The 15,587-nt window shown below is 49.5% G+C and overlaps 18 non-coding genes across 18 annotated transcripts; 12 read left to right on the forward strand and 6 right to left on the reverse strand.

Moving 5' to 3' along the window:
• Positions 1 to 389: 389 nt before the first annotated feature.
• Positions 390 to 462, forward strand: trnar-acg (transfer RNA arginine (anticodon ACG)). Its single transcript has one exon. It is a non-coding gene; the product is annotated as a tRNA-Arg (tRNA).
• A 432-nt stretch (positions 463 to 894) lies between these two features.
• Positions 895 to 968, reverse strand: trnam-cau (transfer RNA methionine (anticodon CAU)). Its single transcript has one exon. It is a non-coding gene; the product is annotated as a tRNA-Met (tRNA).
• A 1,124-nt stretch (positions 969 to 2,092) lies between these two features.
• On the forward strand, positions 2,093 to 2,175 carry trnal-cag (transfer RNA leucine (anticodon CAG)). Its single transcript has one exon. It is a non-coding gene; the product is annotated as a tRNA-Leu (tRNA).
• A 792-nt stretch (positions 2,176 to 2,967) lies between these two features.
• trnar-acg (transfer RNA arginine (anticodon ACG)) lies at positions 2,968 to 3,040 on the forward strand. Its single transcript has one exon. It is a non-coding gene; the product is annotated as a tRNA-Arg (tRNA).
• Positions 3,041 to 3,472: 432 nt separating this feature from the next.
• Positions 3,473 to 3,546, reverse strand: trnam-cau (transfer RNA methionine (anticodon CAU)). The gene has a single exon. It is a non-coding gene; the product is annotated as a tRNA-Met (tRNA).
• Positions 3,547 to 4,670: 1,124 nt separating this feature from the next.
• On the forward strand, positions 4,671 to 4,753 carry trnal-cag (transfer RNA leucine (anticodon CAG)). The gene has a single exon. It is a non-coding gene; the product is annotated as a tRNA-Leu (tRNA).
• A 792-nt stretch (positions 4,754 to 5,545) lies between these two features.
• Positions 5,546 to 5,618, forward strand: trnar-acg (transfer RNA arginine (anticodon ACG)). Its single transcript has one exon. It is a non-coding gene; the product is annotated as a tRNA-Arg (tRNA).
• Positions 5,619 to 5,886: 268 nt separating this feature from the next.
• trnae-cuc (transfer RNA glutamic acid (anticodon CUC)) lies at positions 5,887 to 5,958 on the reverse strand. Its single transcript has one exon. It is a non-coding gene; the product is annotated as a tRNA-Glu (tRNA).
• Positions 5,959 to 7,248: 1,290 nt separating this feature from the next.
• On the forward strand, positions 7,249 to 7,331 carry trnal-cag (transfer RNA leucine (anticodon CAG)). The gene has a single exon. It is a non-coding gene; the product is annotated as a tRNA-Leu (tRNA).
• Positions 7,332 to 8,123: 792 nt separating this feature from the next.
• trnar-acg (transfer RNA arginine (anticodon ACG)) lies at positions 8,124 to 8,196 on the forward strand. Its single transcript has one exon. It is a non-coding gene; the product is annotated as a tRNA-Arg (tRNA).
• A 432-nt stretch (positions 8,197 to 8,628) lies between these two features.
• trnam-cau (transfer RNA methionine (anticodon CAU)) lies at positions 8,629 to 8,702 on the reverse strand. Its single transcript has one exon. It is a non-coding gene; the product is annotated as a tRNA-Met (tRNA).
• Positions 8,703 to 9,826: 1,124 nt separating this feature from the next.
• On the forward strand, positions 9,827 to 9,909 carry trnal-cag (transfer RNA leucine (anticodon CAG)). The gene has a single exon. It is a non-coding gene; the product is annotated as a tRNA-Leu (tRNA).
• Positions 9,910 to 10,701: 792 nt separating this feature from the next.
• trnar-acg (transfer RNA arginine (anticodon ACG)) lies at positions 10,702 to 10,774 on the forward strand. The gene has a single exon. It is a non-coding gene; the product is annotated as a tRNA-Arg (tRNA).
• Positions 10,775 to 11,206: 432 nt separating this feature from the next.
• Positions 11,207 to 11,280, reverse strand: trnam-cau (transfer RNA methionine (anticodon CAU)). Its single transcript has one exon. It is a non-coding gene; the product is annotated as a tRNA-Met (tRNA).
• Positions 11,281 to 12,404: 1,124 nt separating this feature from the next.
• On the forward strand, positions 12,405 to 12,487 carry trnal-cag (transfer RNA leucine (anticodon CAG)). Its single transcript has one exon. It is a non-coding gene; the product is annotated as a tRNA-Leu (tRNA).
• A 792-nt stretch (positions 12,488 to 13,279) lies between these two features.
• On the forward strand, positions 13,280 to 13,352 carry trnar-acg (transfer RNA arginine (anticodon ACG)). The gene has a single exon. It is a non-coding gene; the product is annotated as a tRNA-Arg (tRNA).
• A 432-nt stretch (positions 13,353 to 13,784) lies between these two features.
• On the reverse strand, positions 13,785 to 13,858 carry trnam-cau (transfer RNA methionine (anticodon CAU)). Its single transcript has one exon. It is a non-coding gene; the product is annotated as a tRNA-Met (tRNA).
• A 1,124-nt stretch (positions 13,859 to 14,982) lies between these two features.
• On the forward strand, positions 14,983 to 15,065 carry trnal-cag (transfer RNA leucine (anticodon CAG)). Its single transcript has one exon. It is a non-coding gene; the product is annotated as a tRNA-Leu (tRNA).
• The last annotated feature ends 522 nt before the right edge of the window (positions 15,066 to 15,587 follow it).

Consider the following 15,587-nt stretch of genomic DNA (forward strand, 5'->3'; position numbering starts at 1 on the left):
CGTGGGAAAGAAGCTCAGGCGATGCCGGGATTTTGCAGTTCTCGGGAGCCGAAGCCTTCTACCTGAAGGGAGCAGCTGAAACATGGTACAGCCTGGATGAGATGGGTCAGACATAATTTTTCTTGCCCTTCTCACAGCCCTGAGGTTGTGAAGGGATTCCAGAGAAGGTAGAGAGGTGTTGATCACTCTCTCTGCCGAGCGGATCACCCGCTGCAGCTTGGCCTTGTCCTTGGCTGCTGCAGCAGGGAACCATGTAATTATTGATTGTGTAATAATGGATTTAATGATGGCAGAGTAAAACCGGATTAATATTTAATAATGAAGTTTTGCAGCTGGCCTCCAGAATCCAGCTGTCTTCTCCAAGCATGACTTCCCAGGTTTCTGGCGTTGGGCCAGTGGCGCAATGGATAACGCGTCTGACTACGGATCAGAAGATTCTAGGTTCGACTCCTGGCTGGCTCGATCCTGTTTTTACTCCTTCCTCCCACACGTTGGGTGTCTGCTGTCCTGCGTCAACATGCCTCAGTAGAGCAGAGGACGCACACCAGGCTCTGATTGCTCAGATGGCGGAGCGCAGGACTGCAGGCAGGCAATTTAGCCGTCCAACCTTAGGTCGATGGGCCGGAGGCAGTGAAGCTTTGCCTCTTGGAGGTGCTGCGATCCTTGCCTTCGAAGCCAGCGTTGCGCATAACCCGGCCGGTGAAAAAGGCAAGCGCACGTCAAAAGAGCGTTCCCTGACCGGGAATCGAACCCGGGCCGCGGCGGTGAGGGCGCCGAATCCTAGCCACTAGACCATCAGGGAGGACACGCTGGCCTTCAGGCCGTGGATGCCTGGCACACTGTGCGGAAGGAAAACGGGGCTAAAGTCTCAAACTAGTCGACAAAAGGGCACCCTGCCCCGTGTGAGGCTCGAACTCACGACCTTCAGATTATGAGACTGACGCGCTGCCTAACTGCGCCAACGAGGCACGCCCAGACCGACGGCTCCTGGGTGGCCCCTTGCGTCTGGTTGCGTGGCATTTTGTGTGCCACCAGCGAGGAAACTCCTGCGAGGAGAGCACGACTGGGCTTCTTGCACTCTGGCTACCCACACTGAGGACCTTCTCGTTCTTAATATGTTACACGTACAGAAACAACTTCAAGGAGACACAGAGGGGCTATGTCATGCCCAGGATTCCTATCGTCTTTTAAATGGTGTCGAGAATGGCACGCCTGCCGTTGCTGGACGATCTTGGCGCACATGCTCTCAGGCTAGATAAAACCCATTATAAATAAACACTTACATTTGACACATTTGACACAGCTGACAGATTAATGGAATAACGTTACATATCCACAATGCAAAGTCCCAGTTATTCAGTGATCACGTGTTTGGCTCGTCTTTAGCCTCATTATCTAGTAGAAAAACTTAAATTGTGCTAAAGTTGAAAGACTGTCCTATGTAAGTTGGTGACGTGTTCCACGTATTAGAGTCTGTTAAAGTAAAAGCTCTGCGGCCATTGCCTGTGGCAGTAAACTGTACTTCGCACTCACCTCTTGAAGAATCTCTTGTTTGCCTTGTGTGCTCGAGACACAATGCCACCGGTTCTTTTAAGGATGTCGCCGCCGTATGGTTAACTGTTGTCTACATTAGAAGGCAACTGCGAACCATAAAAAGGCCCTGAGACGTACAGAGATGGCGCTTTTTCGCTAAATTGCAATGCCGGCGTCCATCCGCATTTGATCAAGTATTTTCATTGCGCGTTCAAGTAGAACGAGCAGGGTCTGAGAATGGCGATTCCTTTTTGTGACCCTGTTCTAAAACAGTATGATCAAGGGGGAAAGGATCATTGAATGCAAAACCACTTTGACAGCATCCGTTACAGGGCATATGGAGACGGGCTGCGTGTGCTTTTGGCAAATGAAAGGCTTCGGGCACATTGTTCCTCATTTCGAAAAATCCACATTCGTCACTATTTCAAGGCGTTTGTGAAGAAATAAATAAGAATTAAAGATGAGCTGCATGAAGGCAATAAAATCGTGAGTCATTCCAAAAGTTACACCGGCACATTCGCTGAGGAGCGCAATCGACTCGCTCGGGCCAGCTGGGGTGGTCAGGATGGCCGAGCGGTCTAAGGCGCTGCGTTCAGGTCGCAGTCTCCTCTGGAGGCGTGGGTTCGAATCCCACTTCTGACATTCTGTTGCCTTTGTTGTAGCCACCCGTGCTGTGTATCGCGCTTTCTTCCGAGGGAGCGTCCTTTTCAAAGACGCCAGGAGACAGGCACGCGGGGGACGACCCGGTTTCCCATTTTGGTAGAGATGAAGGTTCAAGGTTCAATTTATTGCAATATAGTGTCAAACACAATTGGAATTCTTTACAGCCAGTCACGCATGGATGTAATGTGGCAAACGAAACATTAAGACAGAACAAGATATGACAATACACAGTCATATGGAAGGTGAATGGAAGGTGCTAAGAGTAATAATGATACTTACACTAATACTGAATGATAAAAGTAGGAGTAATAGAAACAATAAAGTGCAAACAGTGCATTCAGTCCTGAAAAGGAATTGAACTGTCATTAAGCAGCCAGGCGGCCGTGGGAAAGAAGCTCAGGCGATGCCGGGATTTTGCAGTTCTCGGGAGCCGAAGCCTTCTACCTGAAGGGAGCAGCTGAAACATGGTACAGCCTGGATGAGATGGGTCAGACATAATTTTTCTTGCCCTTCTCACAGCCCTGAGGTTGTGAAGGGATTCCAGAGAAGGTAGAGAGGTGTTGATCACTCTCTCTGCCGAGCGGATCACCCGCTGCAGCTTGGCCTTGTCCTTGGCTGCTGCAGCAGGGAACCATGTAATTATTGATTGTGTAATAATGGATTTAATGATGGCAGAGTAAAACCGGATTAATATTTAATAATGAAGTTTTGCAGCTGGCCTCCAGAATCCAGCTGTCTTCTCCAAGCATGACTTCCCAGGTTTCTGGCGTTGGGCCAGTGGCGCAATGGATAACGCGTCTGACTACGGATCAGAAGATTCTAGGTTCGACTCCTGGCTGGCTCGATCCTGTTTTTACTCCTTCCTCCCACACGTTGGGTGTCTGCTGTCCTGCGTCAACATGCCTCAGTAGAGCAGAGGACGCACACCAGGCTCTGATTGCTCAGATGGCGGAGCGCAGGACTGCAGGCAGGCAATTTAGCCGTCCAACCTTAGGTCGATGGGCCGGAGGCAGTGAAGCTTTGCCTCTTGGAGGTGCTGCGATCCTTGCCTTCGAAGCCAGCGTTGCGCATAACCCGGCCGGTGAAAAAGGCAAGCGCACGTCAAAAGAGCGTTCCCTGACCGGGAATCGAACCCGGGCCGCGGCGGTGAGAGCGCTGAATCCTAGCCATCAGTCCACCAGGGAGGACACGCTGGCCTTCAGGCCGTGGAAGCCTGGCACACTGTGCGGAAGGAAAACGGGGCTAAAGTCTCAAACTAGTCGACAAAAGGGCACCTTGCCCCGTGTGAGGCTCGAACTCACGACCTTCAGATTATGAGACTGACGCGCTGCCTAACTGCGCCAACGAGGCACGCCCAGACCAACGGCTCCTGGGTGGCCCCTTGCGTCTGGTTGCGTGGCATTTTGTGTGCCACCAGCGAGGAAACTCCTGCGAGGAGAGCACGACTGGGCTTCTTGCACTCTGGCTACCCACACTGAGGACCTTCTCGTTCTTAATATGTTACACGTACAGAAACAACTTCAAGGAGACACAGAGGGGCTATGTCATGCCCAGGATTCCTATCGTCTTTTAAATGGTGTCGAGAATGGCACGCCTGCCGTTGCTGGACGATCTTGGCGCACATGCTCTCAGGCTAGATAAAACCCATTATAAATAAACACCTACATTTGACACATTTGACACAGCTGACAGATTAATGGAATAACGTTACATATCCACAATGCAAAGTCCCAGTTATTCAGTGATCACGTGTTTGGCTCGTCTTTAGCCTCATTATCTAGTAGAAAAACTTAAATTGTGCTAAAGTTGAAAGACTGTCCTATGTAAGTTGGTGACGTGTTCCACGTATTAGAGTCTGTTAAAGTAAAAGCTCTGCGGCCATTGCCTGTGGCAGTAAACTGTACTTCGCACTCACCTCTTGAAGAATCTCTTGTTTGCCTTGTGTGCTCGAGACACAATGCCACCGGTTCTTTTAAGGATGTTGCCGCCGTATGGTTAACTGTTGTCTACATTAGAAGGCAACTGCGAACCATAAAAAGGCCCTGAGACGTACAGAGATGGCGCTTTTTCGCTAAATTGCAATGCCGGCGTCCATCCGCATTTGATCAAGTATTTTCATTGCGCGTTCAAGTAGAACGAGCAGGGTCTGAGAATGGCGATTCCTTTTTGTGACCCTGTTCTAAAACAGTATGATCAAGGGGGAAAGGATCATTGAATGCAAAACCACTTTGACAGCATCCGTTACAGGGCATATGGAGACGGGCTGCGTGTGCTTTTGGCAAATGAAAGGCTTCGGGCACATTGTTCCTCATTTCGAAAAATCCACATTCGTCACTATTTCAAGGCGTTTGTGAAGAAATAAATAAGAATTAAAGATGAGCTGCATGAAGGCAATAAAATCGTGAGTCATTCCAAAAGTTACACCGGCACATTCGCTGAGGAGCGCAATCGACTCGCTCGGGCCAGCTGGGGTGGTCAGGATGGCCGAGCGGTCTAAGGCGCTGCGTTCAGGTCGCAGTCTCCTCTGGAGGCGTGGGTTCGAATCCCACTTCTGACATTCTGTTGCCTTTGTTGTAGCCACTAGTGCTGTGTATCGCGCTTTCTTCCGAGGGAGCGTCCTTTTCAAAGACGCCAGGAGACAGGCACGCGGGGGACGACCCGGTTTCCCATTTTGGTAGAGATGAAGGTTCAAGGTTCAATTTATTGCAATATAGTGTCAAACACAATTGGAATTCTTTACAGCCAGTCACGCATGGATGTAATGTGGCAAACGAAACATTAAGACAGAACAAGATATGACAATACACAGTCATATGGAAGGTGAATGGAAGGTGCTAAGAGTAATAATGATACTTACACTAATACTGAATGATAAAAGTAGGAGTAATAGAAACAATAAAGTGCAAACAGTGCATTCAGTCCTGAAAAGGAATTGAACTGTCATTAAGCAGCCAGGCGGCCGTGGGAAAGAAGCTCAGGCGATGCCGGGATTTTGCAGTTCTCGGGAGCCGAAGCCTTCTACCTGAAGGGAGCAGCTGAAACATGGTACAGCCTGGATGAGATGGGTCAGACATAATTTTTCTTGCCCTTCTCACAGCCCTGAGGTTGTGAAGGGATTCCAGAGAAGGTAGAGAGGTGTTGATCACTCTCTCTGCCGAGCGGATCACCCGCTGCAGCTTGGCCTTGTCCTTGGCTGCTGCAGCAGGGAACCATGTAATTATTGATTGTGTAATAATGGATTTAATGATGGCAGAGTAAAACCGGATTAATATTTAATAATGAAGTTTTGCAGCTGGCCTCCAGAATCCAGCTGTCTTCTCCAAGCATGACTTCCCGGGTTTCTGGCGTTGGGCCAGTGGCGCAATGGATAACGCGTCTGACTACGGATCAGAAGATTCTAGGTTCGACTCCTGGCTGGCTCGATCCTGTTTTTACTCCTTCCTCCCACACGTTGGGTGTCTGCTGTCCTGCGTCAACATGCCTCAGTAGAGCAGAGGACGCACACCAGGCTCTGATTGCTCAGATGGCGGAGCGCAGGACTGCAGGCAGGCAATTTAGCCGTCCAACCTTAGGTCGATGGGCCGGAGGCAGTGAAGCTTTGCCTCTTGGAGGTGCTGCGATCCTTGCCTTCGAAGCCAGCGTTGCGCATAACCCGGCCGGTGAAAAAGGCAAGCGCACGTCAAAAGAGCGTTCCCTGACCGGGAATCGAACCCGGGCCGCGGCGGTGAGAGCGCCGAATCCTAGCCACTAGACCACCAGGGAGGACACGCTTGCCTTCAGGCCGTGGATGCCTGGCACACTGTGCGGAAGGAAAACGGGGCTAAAGTCTCAAACTAGTCGACAAAAGGGCACCCTGCCCCCGTGTGAGGCTCGAACTCACGACCTTCAGATTATGAGACTGACGCGCTGCCTAACTGCGCCAACGAGGCACGCCCAGACCGACGGCTCCTGGGTGGCCCTTTGCGTCTGGTTGCGTGGCATTTTGTGCGCCACCAGCGAGGAAACTCCTGCGAGGAGAGCACGACTGGGCTTCTTGCACTCTGGCTACCCACACTGAGGACCTTCTCGTTCTTAATATGTTACACGTACAGAAACAACTTCAAGGAGACACAGAGGGGTTATGTCATGCCCAGGATTCCTATCGTCTTTTAAATGGTGTCGAGAATGGCACGCCTGCCGTTGCTGGACGATCTTGGCGCACATGCTCTCAGGCTAGATAAAACCCATTATAAATAAACACTTACATTTGACACATTTGACACAGCTGACAGATTAATGGAATAACGTTACATATCCACAATGCAAAGTCCCAGTTATTCAGTGATCACGTGTTTGGCTCGTCTTTAGCCTCATTATCTAGTAGAAAAACTTAAATTGTGCTAAAGTTGAAAGACTGTCCTATGTAAGTTGGTGACGTGTTCCACGTATTAGAGTCTGTTAAAGTAAAAGCTCTGCGGCCATTGCCTGTGGCAGTAAACTGTACTTCGCACTCACCTCTTGAAGAATCTCTTGTTTGCCTTGTGTGCTCGAGACACAATGCCACCGGTTCTTTTAAGGATGTCGCCGCCGTATGGTTAACTGTTGTCTACATTAGAAGGCAACTGCGAACCATAAAAAGGCCCTGAGACGTACAGAGATGGCGCTTTTTCGCTAAATTGCAATGCATTTGCAATCCGCATTTGATCAAGTATTTTCATTGCGCGTTCAAGTAGAACGAGCAGGGTCTGAGAATGGCGATTCCTTTTTGTGACCCTGTTCTAAAACAGTATGATCAAGGGGGAAAGGATCATTGAATGCAAAACCACTTTGACAGCATCCGTTACAGGGCATATGGAGACGCGCTGCGTGTGCTTTTGGCAAATGAAAGGCTTCGGGCACATTGTTCCTCATTTCGAAAAATCCACATTCGTCACTATTTCAAGGCGTTTGTGAAGAAATAAATAAGAATTAAAGATGAGCTGCATGAAGGCAATAAAATCGTGAGTCATTCCAAAAGTTACACCGGCACATTCGCTGAGGAGCGCAATCGACTCGCTCGGGCCAGCTGGGGTGGTCAGGATGGCCGAGCAGTCTAAGGCGCTGCGTTCAGGTCGCAGTCTCCTCTGGAGGCGTGGGATCGAATCCCACTTCTGACATTCTGTTGCCTTTGTTGTAGCCACCCGTGCTGTGTATCGCGCTTTCTTCAGAGGGAGCGTCCTTTTCAAAGACACCAGGAGACAGGCACGCGGGGGACGACCCGGTTTCCCATTTTGGTAGAGATGAAGGTTCAAGGTTCAATTTATTGCAATATAGTGTCAAACACAATTGGAATTCTTTACAGCCAGTCACGCATGGATGTAATGTGGCAAACGAAACATTAAGACAGAACAAGATATGACAATACACAGTCATATGGAAGGTGAATGGAAGGTGCTAAGAGTAATAATGATACTTACACTAATACTGAATGATAAAAGTAGGAGTAATAGAAACAATAAAGTGCAAACAGTGCATTCAGTCCTGAAAAGGAATTGAACTGTCATTAAGCAGCCAGGCGGCCGTGGGAAAGAAGCTCAGGCGATGCCGGGATTTTGCAGTTCTCGGGAGCCGAAGCCTTCTACCTGAAGGGAGCAGCTGAAACATGGTACAGCCTGGATGAGATGGGTCAGACATAATTTTTCTTGCCCTTCTCACAGCCCTGAGGTTGTGAAGGGATTCCAGAGAAGGTAGAGAGGTGTTGATCACTCTCTCTGCCGAGCGGATCACCCACTGCAGCTTGGCCTTGTCCTTGGCTGCTGCAGCAGGGAACCATGTAATTATTGATTGTGTAATAATGGATTTAATGATGGCAGAGTAAAACCGGATTAATATTTAATAATGAAGTTTTGCAGCTGGCCTCCAGAATCCAGCTGTCTTCTCCAAGCATGACTTCCCAGGTTTCTGGCGTTGGGCCAGTGGCGCAATGGATAACGCGTCTGACTACGGATCAGAAGATTCTAGGTTCGACTCCTGGCTGGCTCGATCCTGTTTTTACTCCTTCCTCCCACACGTTGGGTGTCTGCTGTCCTGCGTCAACATGCCTCAGTAGAGCAGAGGACGCACACCAGGCTCTGATTGCTCAGATGGCGGAGCGCAGGACTGCAGGCAGGCAATTTAGCCGTCCAACCTTAGGTCGATGGGCCGGAGGCAGTGAAGCTTTGCCTCTTGGAGGTGCTGCGATCCTTGCCTTCGAAGCCAGCGTTGCGCATAACCCGGCCGGTGAAAAAGGCAAGCGCACGTCAAAAGAGCGTTCCCTGACCGGGAATCGAACCCGGGCCGCGGCGGTGAGAGCGCCGAATCCTAGCCATCAGACCACCAGGGAGGACACGCTGGCCTTTAGGCCGTGGATGCCTGGCACACTGTGCGGAAGGAAAACGGGGCTAAAGTCTCAAACTAGTCGACAAAAGGGCACCCTGCCCCGTGTGAGGCTCGAACTCACGACCTTCAGATTATGAGACTGACGCGCTGCCTAACTGCGCCAACGAGGCACGCCCAGACCAACGGCTCCTGGGTGGCCCCTTGCGTCTGGTTGCGTGGCATTTTGTGTGCCACCAGCGAGGAAACTCCTGCGAGGAGAGCACGACTGGGCTTTTTGCACTCTGGCTACCCACACTGAGGACCTTTTCGTTCTTAATATGTTACACGTACAGAAACAACTTCAAGGAGACACAGAGGGGCTATGTCATGCCCAGGATTCCTATCGTCTTTTAAATGGTGTCGAGAATGGCACGCCTGCCGTTGCTGGACGATCTTGGCGCACATGCTCTCAGGCTAGATAAAACCCATTATAAATAAACACCTACATTTGACACATTTGACACAGCTGACAGATTAATGGAATAACGTTACATATCCACAATGCAAAGTCCCAGTTATTCAGTGATCACGTGTTTGGCTCGTCTTTAGCCTCATTATCTAGTAGAAAAACTTAAATTGTGCTAAAGTTGAAAGACTGTCCTATGTAAGTTGGTGACGTGTTCCACGTATTAGAGTCTGTTAAAGTAAAAGCTCTGCGGCCATTGCCTGTGGCAGTAAACTGTACTTCGCACTCACCTCTTGAAGAATCTCTTGTTTGCCTTGTGTGCTCGAGACACAATGCCACCGGTTCTTTTAAGGATGTTGCCGCCGTATGGTTAACTGTTGTCTACATTAGAAGGCAACTGCGAACCATAAAAAGGCCCTGAGACGTACAGAGATGGCGCTTTTTCGCTAAATTGCAATGCCGGCGTCCATCCGCATTTGATCAAGTATTTTCATTGCGCGTTCAAGTAGAACGAGCAGGGTCTGAGAATGGCGATTCCTTTTTGTTACCCTGTTCTAAAACAGTATGATCAAGGGGGAAAGGATCATTGAATGCAAAACCACTTTGACAGCATCCGTTACAGGGCATATGGAGACGGGCTGCGTGTGCTTTTGGCAAATGAAAGGCTTCGGGCACATTGTTCCTCATTTCGAAAAATCCACATTCGTCACTATTTCAAGGCGTTTGTGAAGAAATAAATAAGAATTAAAGATGAGCTGCATGAAGGCAATAAAATCGTGAGTCATTCCAAAAGTTACACCGGCACATTCGCTGAGGAGCGCAATCGACTCGCTCGGGCCAGCTGGGGTGGTCAGGATGGCCGAGCGGTCTAAGGCGCTGCGTTCAGGTCGCAGTCTCCTCTGGAGGCGTGGGTTCGAATCCCACTTCTGACATTCTGTTGCCTTTGTTGTAGCCACCCGTGCTGTGTATCGCGCTTTCTTCCGAGGGAGCGTCCTTTTCAAAGACGCCAGGAGACAGGCACGCGGGGGACGACCCGGTTTCCCATTTTGGTAGAGATGAAGGTTCAAGGTTCAATTTATTGCAATATAGTGTCAAACACAATTGGAATTCTTTACAGCCAGTCACGCATGGATGTAATGTGGCAAACGAAACATTAAGACAGAACAAGATATGACAATACACAGTCATATGGAAGGTGAATGGAAGGTGCTAAGAGTAATAATGATACTTACACTAATACTGAATGATAAAAGTAGGAGTAATAGAAACAATAAAGTGCAAACAGTGCATTCAGTCCTGAAAAGGAATTGAACTGTCATTAAGCAGCCAGGCGGCCGTGGGAAAGAAGCTCAGGCGATGCCGGGATTTTGCAGTTCTCGGGAGCCGAAGCCTTCTACCTGAAGGGAGCAGCTGAAACATGGTACAGCCTGGATGAGATGGGTCAGACATAATTTTTCTTGCCCTTCTCACAGCCCTGAGGTTGTGAAGGGATTCCAGAGAAGGTAGAGAGGTGTTGATCACTCTCTCTGCCGAGCGGATCACCCGCTGCAGCTTGGCCTTGTCCTTGGCTGCTGCAGCAGGGAACCATGTAATTATTGATTGTGTAATAATGGATTTAATGATGGCAGAGTAAAACCGGATTAATATTTAATAATGAAGTTTTGCAGCTGGCCTCCAGAATCCAGCTGTCTTCTCCAAGCATGACTTCCCAGGTTTCTGGCGTTGGGCCAGTGGCGCAATGGATAACGCGTCTGACTACGGATCAGAAGATTCTAGGTTCGACTCCTGGCTGGCTCGATCCTGTTTTTACTCCTTCCTCCCACACGTTGGGTGTCTGCTGTCCTGCGTCAACATGCCTCAGTAGAGCAGAGGACGCACACCAGGCTCTGATTGCTCAGATGGCGGAGCGCAGGACTGCAGGCAGGCAATTTAGCCGTCCAACCTTAGGTCGATGGGCCGGAGGCAGTGAAGCTTTGCCTCTTGGAGGTGCTGCGATCCTTGCCTTCGAAGCCAGCGTTGCCCATAACCCGGCCGGTGAAAAAGGCAAGCGCACGTCAAAAGAGCGTTCCCTGACCGGGAATCGAACCCGGGCCGCGGCGGTGAGAGCGCCGAATCCCAGCCACTAGACCACGAGGGAGGACACGCTGGCCTTCAGGCCGTGGATGCCTGGCACACTGTGCGGAAGGAAAACGGGGCTAAAGTCTCAAACTAGTCGACAAAAGGGCACCCTGCCCCGTGTGAGGCTCGAACTCACGACCTTCAGATTATGAGACTGACGCGCTGCCTAACTGCGCCAACGAGGCACGCCCAGACCAACGGCTCCTGGGTGGCCCCTTGCGTCTGGTTGCGTGGCATTTTGTGCGCCACCAGCGAGGAAACTCCTGCGAGGAGAGCACGACTGGGCTTCTTGCACTCTGGCTACCCACACTGAGGACCTTCTCGTTCTTAATATGTTACACGTACAGAAACAACTTCAAGGAGACACAGAGGGGCTATGTCATGCCCAGGATTCCTATCGTCTTTTAAATGGTGTCGAGAATGGCACGCCTGCCGTTGCTGGACGATCTTGGCGCACATGCTCTCAGGCTAGATAAAACCCATTATAAATAAACACTTACATTTGACACATTTGACACAGCTGACAGATTAATGGAATAACGTTACATATCCACAATGCAAAGTCCCAGTTATTCAGTGATCACGTGTTTGGCTCGTCTTTAGCCTCATTATCTAGTAGAAAAACTTAAATTGTGCTAAAGTTGAAAGACTGTCCTATGTAAGTTGGTGACGTGTTCCACGTATTAGAGTCTGTTAAAGTAAAAGCTCTGCGGCCATTGCCTGTGGCAGTAAACTGTACTTCGCACTCACCTCTTGAAGAATCTCTTGTTTGCCTTGTGTGCTCGAGACACAATGCCACCGGTTCTTTTAAGGATGTCGCCGCCGTATGGTTAACTGTTGTCTACATTAGAAGGCAACTGCGAACCATAAAAAGGCCCTGAGACGTACAGAGATGGCGCTTTTTCGCTAAATTGCAATGCCGGCGTCCATCCGCATTTGATCAAGTATTTTCATTGCGCGTTCAAGTAGAACGAGCAGGGTCTGAGAATGGCGATTCCTTTTTGTGACCCTGTTCTAAAACAGTATGATCAAGGGGGAAAGGATCATTGAATGCAAAACCACTTTGACAGCATCCGTTACAGGGCATATGGAGACGGGCTGCGTGTGCTTTTGGCAAATGAAAGGCTTCGGGCACATTGTTCCTCATTTCGAAAAATCCACATTCGTCACTATTTCAAGGCGTTTGTGAAGAAATAAATAAGAATTAAAGATGAGCTGCATGAAGGCAATAAAATCGTGAGTCATTCCAAAAGTTACACCGGCACATTCGCTGAGGAGCGCAATCGACTCGCTCGGGCCAGCTGGGGTGGTCAGGATGGCCGAGCGGTCTAAGGCGCTGCGTTCAGGTCGCAGTCTCCTCTGGAGGCGTGGGTTCGAATCCCACTTCTGACATTCTGTTGCCTTTGTTGTAGCCACCCGTGCTGTGTATCGCGCTTTCTTCCGAGGGAGCGTCCTTTTCAAAGACACCAGGAGACAGGCACGCGGGGGACGACCCGGTTTCCCATTTTGGTAGAGATGAAGGTTCAAGGTTCAATTTATTGCAATATAGTGTCAAACACAATTGGAATTCTTTACAGCCAGTCACGCATGGATGTAATGTGGCAAACGAAACATTAAGACAGAACAAGATATGACAATACACAGTCATATGGAAGGTGAATGGAAGGTGCTAAGAGTAATAATGATACTTACACTAATACTGAATGATAAAAGTAGGAGTAATAGAAACAATAAAGTGCAAACAGTGCATTCAGTCCTGAAAAGGAATTGAACTGTCATTAAGCAGCCAGGCGGCCGTGGGAAAGAAGCTCAGGCGATGCCGGGATTTTGCAGTTCTCGGGAGCCGAAGCCTTCTACCTGAAGGGAGCAGCTGAAACATGGTACAGCCTGGATGAGATGGGTCAGACATAATTTTTCTTGCCCTTCTCACAGCCCTGAGGTTGTGAAGGGATTCCAGAGAAGGTAGAGAGGTGTTGATCACTCTCTCTGCCGAGCGGATCACCCGCTGCAGCTTGGCCTTGTCCTTGGCTGCTGCAGCAGGGAACCATGTAATTATTGATTGTGTAATAATGGATTTAATGATGGCAGAGTAAAACCGGATTAATATTTAATAATGAAGTTTTGCAGCTGGCCTCCAGAATCCAGCTGTCTTCTCCAAGCATGACTTCCCAGGTTTATGGCGTTGGGCCAGTGGCGCAATGGATAACGCGTCTGACTACGGATCAGAAGATTCTAGGTTCGACTCCTGGCTGGCTCGATCCTGTTTTTACTCCTTCCTCCCACACGTTGGGTGTCTGCTGTCCTGCGTCAACATGCCTCAGTAGAGCAGAGGACGCACACCAGGCTCTGATTGCTCAGATGGCGGAGCGCAGGACTGCAGGCAGGCAATTTAGCCGTCCAACCTTAGGTCGATGGGCCGGAGGCAGTGAAGCTTTGCCTCTTGGAGGTGCTGCGATCCTTGCCTTCGAAGCCAGCGTTGCGCATAACCCGGCCGGTGAAAAAGGCAAGCGCACGTCAAAAGAGCGTTCCCTGACCGGGAATCGAACCCGGGCCGCGGCGGTGAGAGCACCGAATCCTAGCCATCAGACCACCAGGGAGGACACGCTGGCCTTCAGGCCGTGGATGCCTGGCACACTGTGCGGAAGGAAAACGGGGCTAAAGTCTCAAACTAGTCGACAAAAGGGCACCCTGCCCCGTGTGAGGCTCGAACTCACGACCTTCAGATTATGAGACTGACGCGCTGCCTAACTGCGCCAACGAGGCACGCCCAGACCAACGGCTCCTGGGTGGCCCCTTGCGTCTGGTTGCGTGGCATTTTGTGCGCCACCAGCGAGGAAACTCCTGCGAGGAGAGCACGACTGGGCTTCTTGCACTCTGGCTACCCACACTGAGGACCTTTTCGTTCTTAATATGTTACACGTACAGAAACAACTTCAAGGAGACACAGAGGGGCTATGTCATGCCCAGGATTCCTATCGTCTTTTAAATGGTGTCGAGAATGGCACGCCTGCCGTTGCTGGACGATCTTGGCGCACATGCTCTCAGGCTAGATAAAACCCATTATAAATAAACACCTACATTTGACACATTTGACACAGCTGACAGATTAATGGAATAACGTTACATATCCACAATGCAAAGTCCCAGTTATTCAGTGATCACGTGTTTGGCTCGTCTTTAGCCTCATTATCTAGTAGAAAAACTTAAATTGTGCTAAAGTTGAAAGACTGTCCTATGTAAGTTGGTGACGTGTTCCACGTATTAGAGTCTGTTAAAGTAAAAGCTCTGCGGCCATTGCCTGTGGCAGTAAACTGTACTTCGCACTCACCTCTTGAAGAATCTCTTGTTTGCCTTGTGTGCTCGAGACACAATGCCACCGGTTCTTTTAAGGATGTTGCCGCCGTATGGTTAACTGTTGTCTACATTAGAAGGCAACTGCGAACCATAAAAAGGCCCTGAGACGTACAGAGATGGCGCTTTTTCGCTAAATTGCAATGCCGGCGTCCATCCGCATTTGATCAAGTATTTTCATTGCGCGTTCAAGTAGAACGAGCAGGGTCTGAGAATGGCGATTCCTTTTTGTGACCCTGTTCTAAAACAGTATGATCAAGGGGGAAAGGATCATTGAATGCAAAACCACTTTGACAGCATCCGTTACAGGGCATATGGAGACGGGCTGCGTGTGCTTTTGGCAAATGAAAGGCTTCGGGCACATTGTTCCTCATTTCGAAAAATCCACATTCGTCACTATTTCAAGGCGTTTGTGAAGAAATAAATAAGAATTAAAGATGAGCTGCATGAAGGCAATAAAATCGTGAGTCATTCCAAAAGTTACACCGGCACATTCGCTGAGGAGCGCAATCGACTCGCTCGGGCCAGCTGGGGTGGTCAGGATGGCCGAGCGGTCTAAGGCGCTGCGTTCAGGTCGCAGTCTCCTCTGGAGGCGTGGGTTCGAATCCCACTTCTGACATTCTGTTGCCTTTGTTGTAGCCACCCGTGCTGTGTATCGCGCTTTCTTCCGAGGGAGCGTCCTTTTCAAAGACGCCAGGAGACAGGCACGCGGGGGACGACCCGGTTTCCCATTTTGGTAGAGATGAAGGTTCAAGGTTCAATTTATTGCAATATAGTGTCAAACACAATTGGAATTCTTTACAGCCAGTCACGCATGGATGTAATGTGGCAAACGAAACATTAAGACAGAACAAGATATGACAATACACAGTCATATGGAAGGTGAATGGAAGGTGCTAAGAGTAATAATGATACTTACACTAATACTGAATGATAAAAGTAGGAGTAATAGAAACAATAAAGTGCAAACAGTGCATTCAGTCCTGAAAAGGAATTGAACTGTCATTAAGCAGCCAGGCGGCCGTGGGAAAGAAGCTCAGGCGATGCCGGGATTTTGCAGTTCTCGGGAGCCGAAGCCTTCTACCTGAAGGGAGCAGCTGAAACATGGTACAGCCTGGATGAGATGGGTCAGACATAATTT

Source organism: Misgurnus anguillicaudatus, chromosome 10 (assembly GCF_027580225.2).
Source record: "Misgurnus anguillicaudatus chromosome 10, ASM2758022v2, whole genome shotgun sequence".
NCBI lineage: Eukaryota > Metazoa > Chordata > Actinopteri > Cypriniformes > Cobitidae > Misgurnus > Misgurnus anguillicaudatus.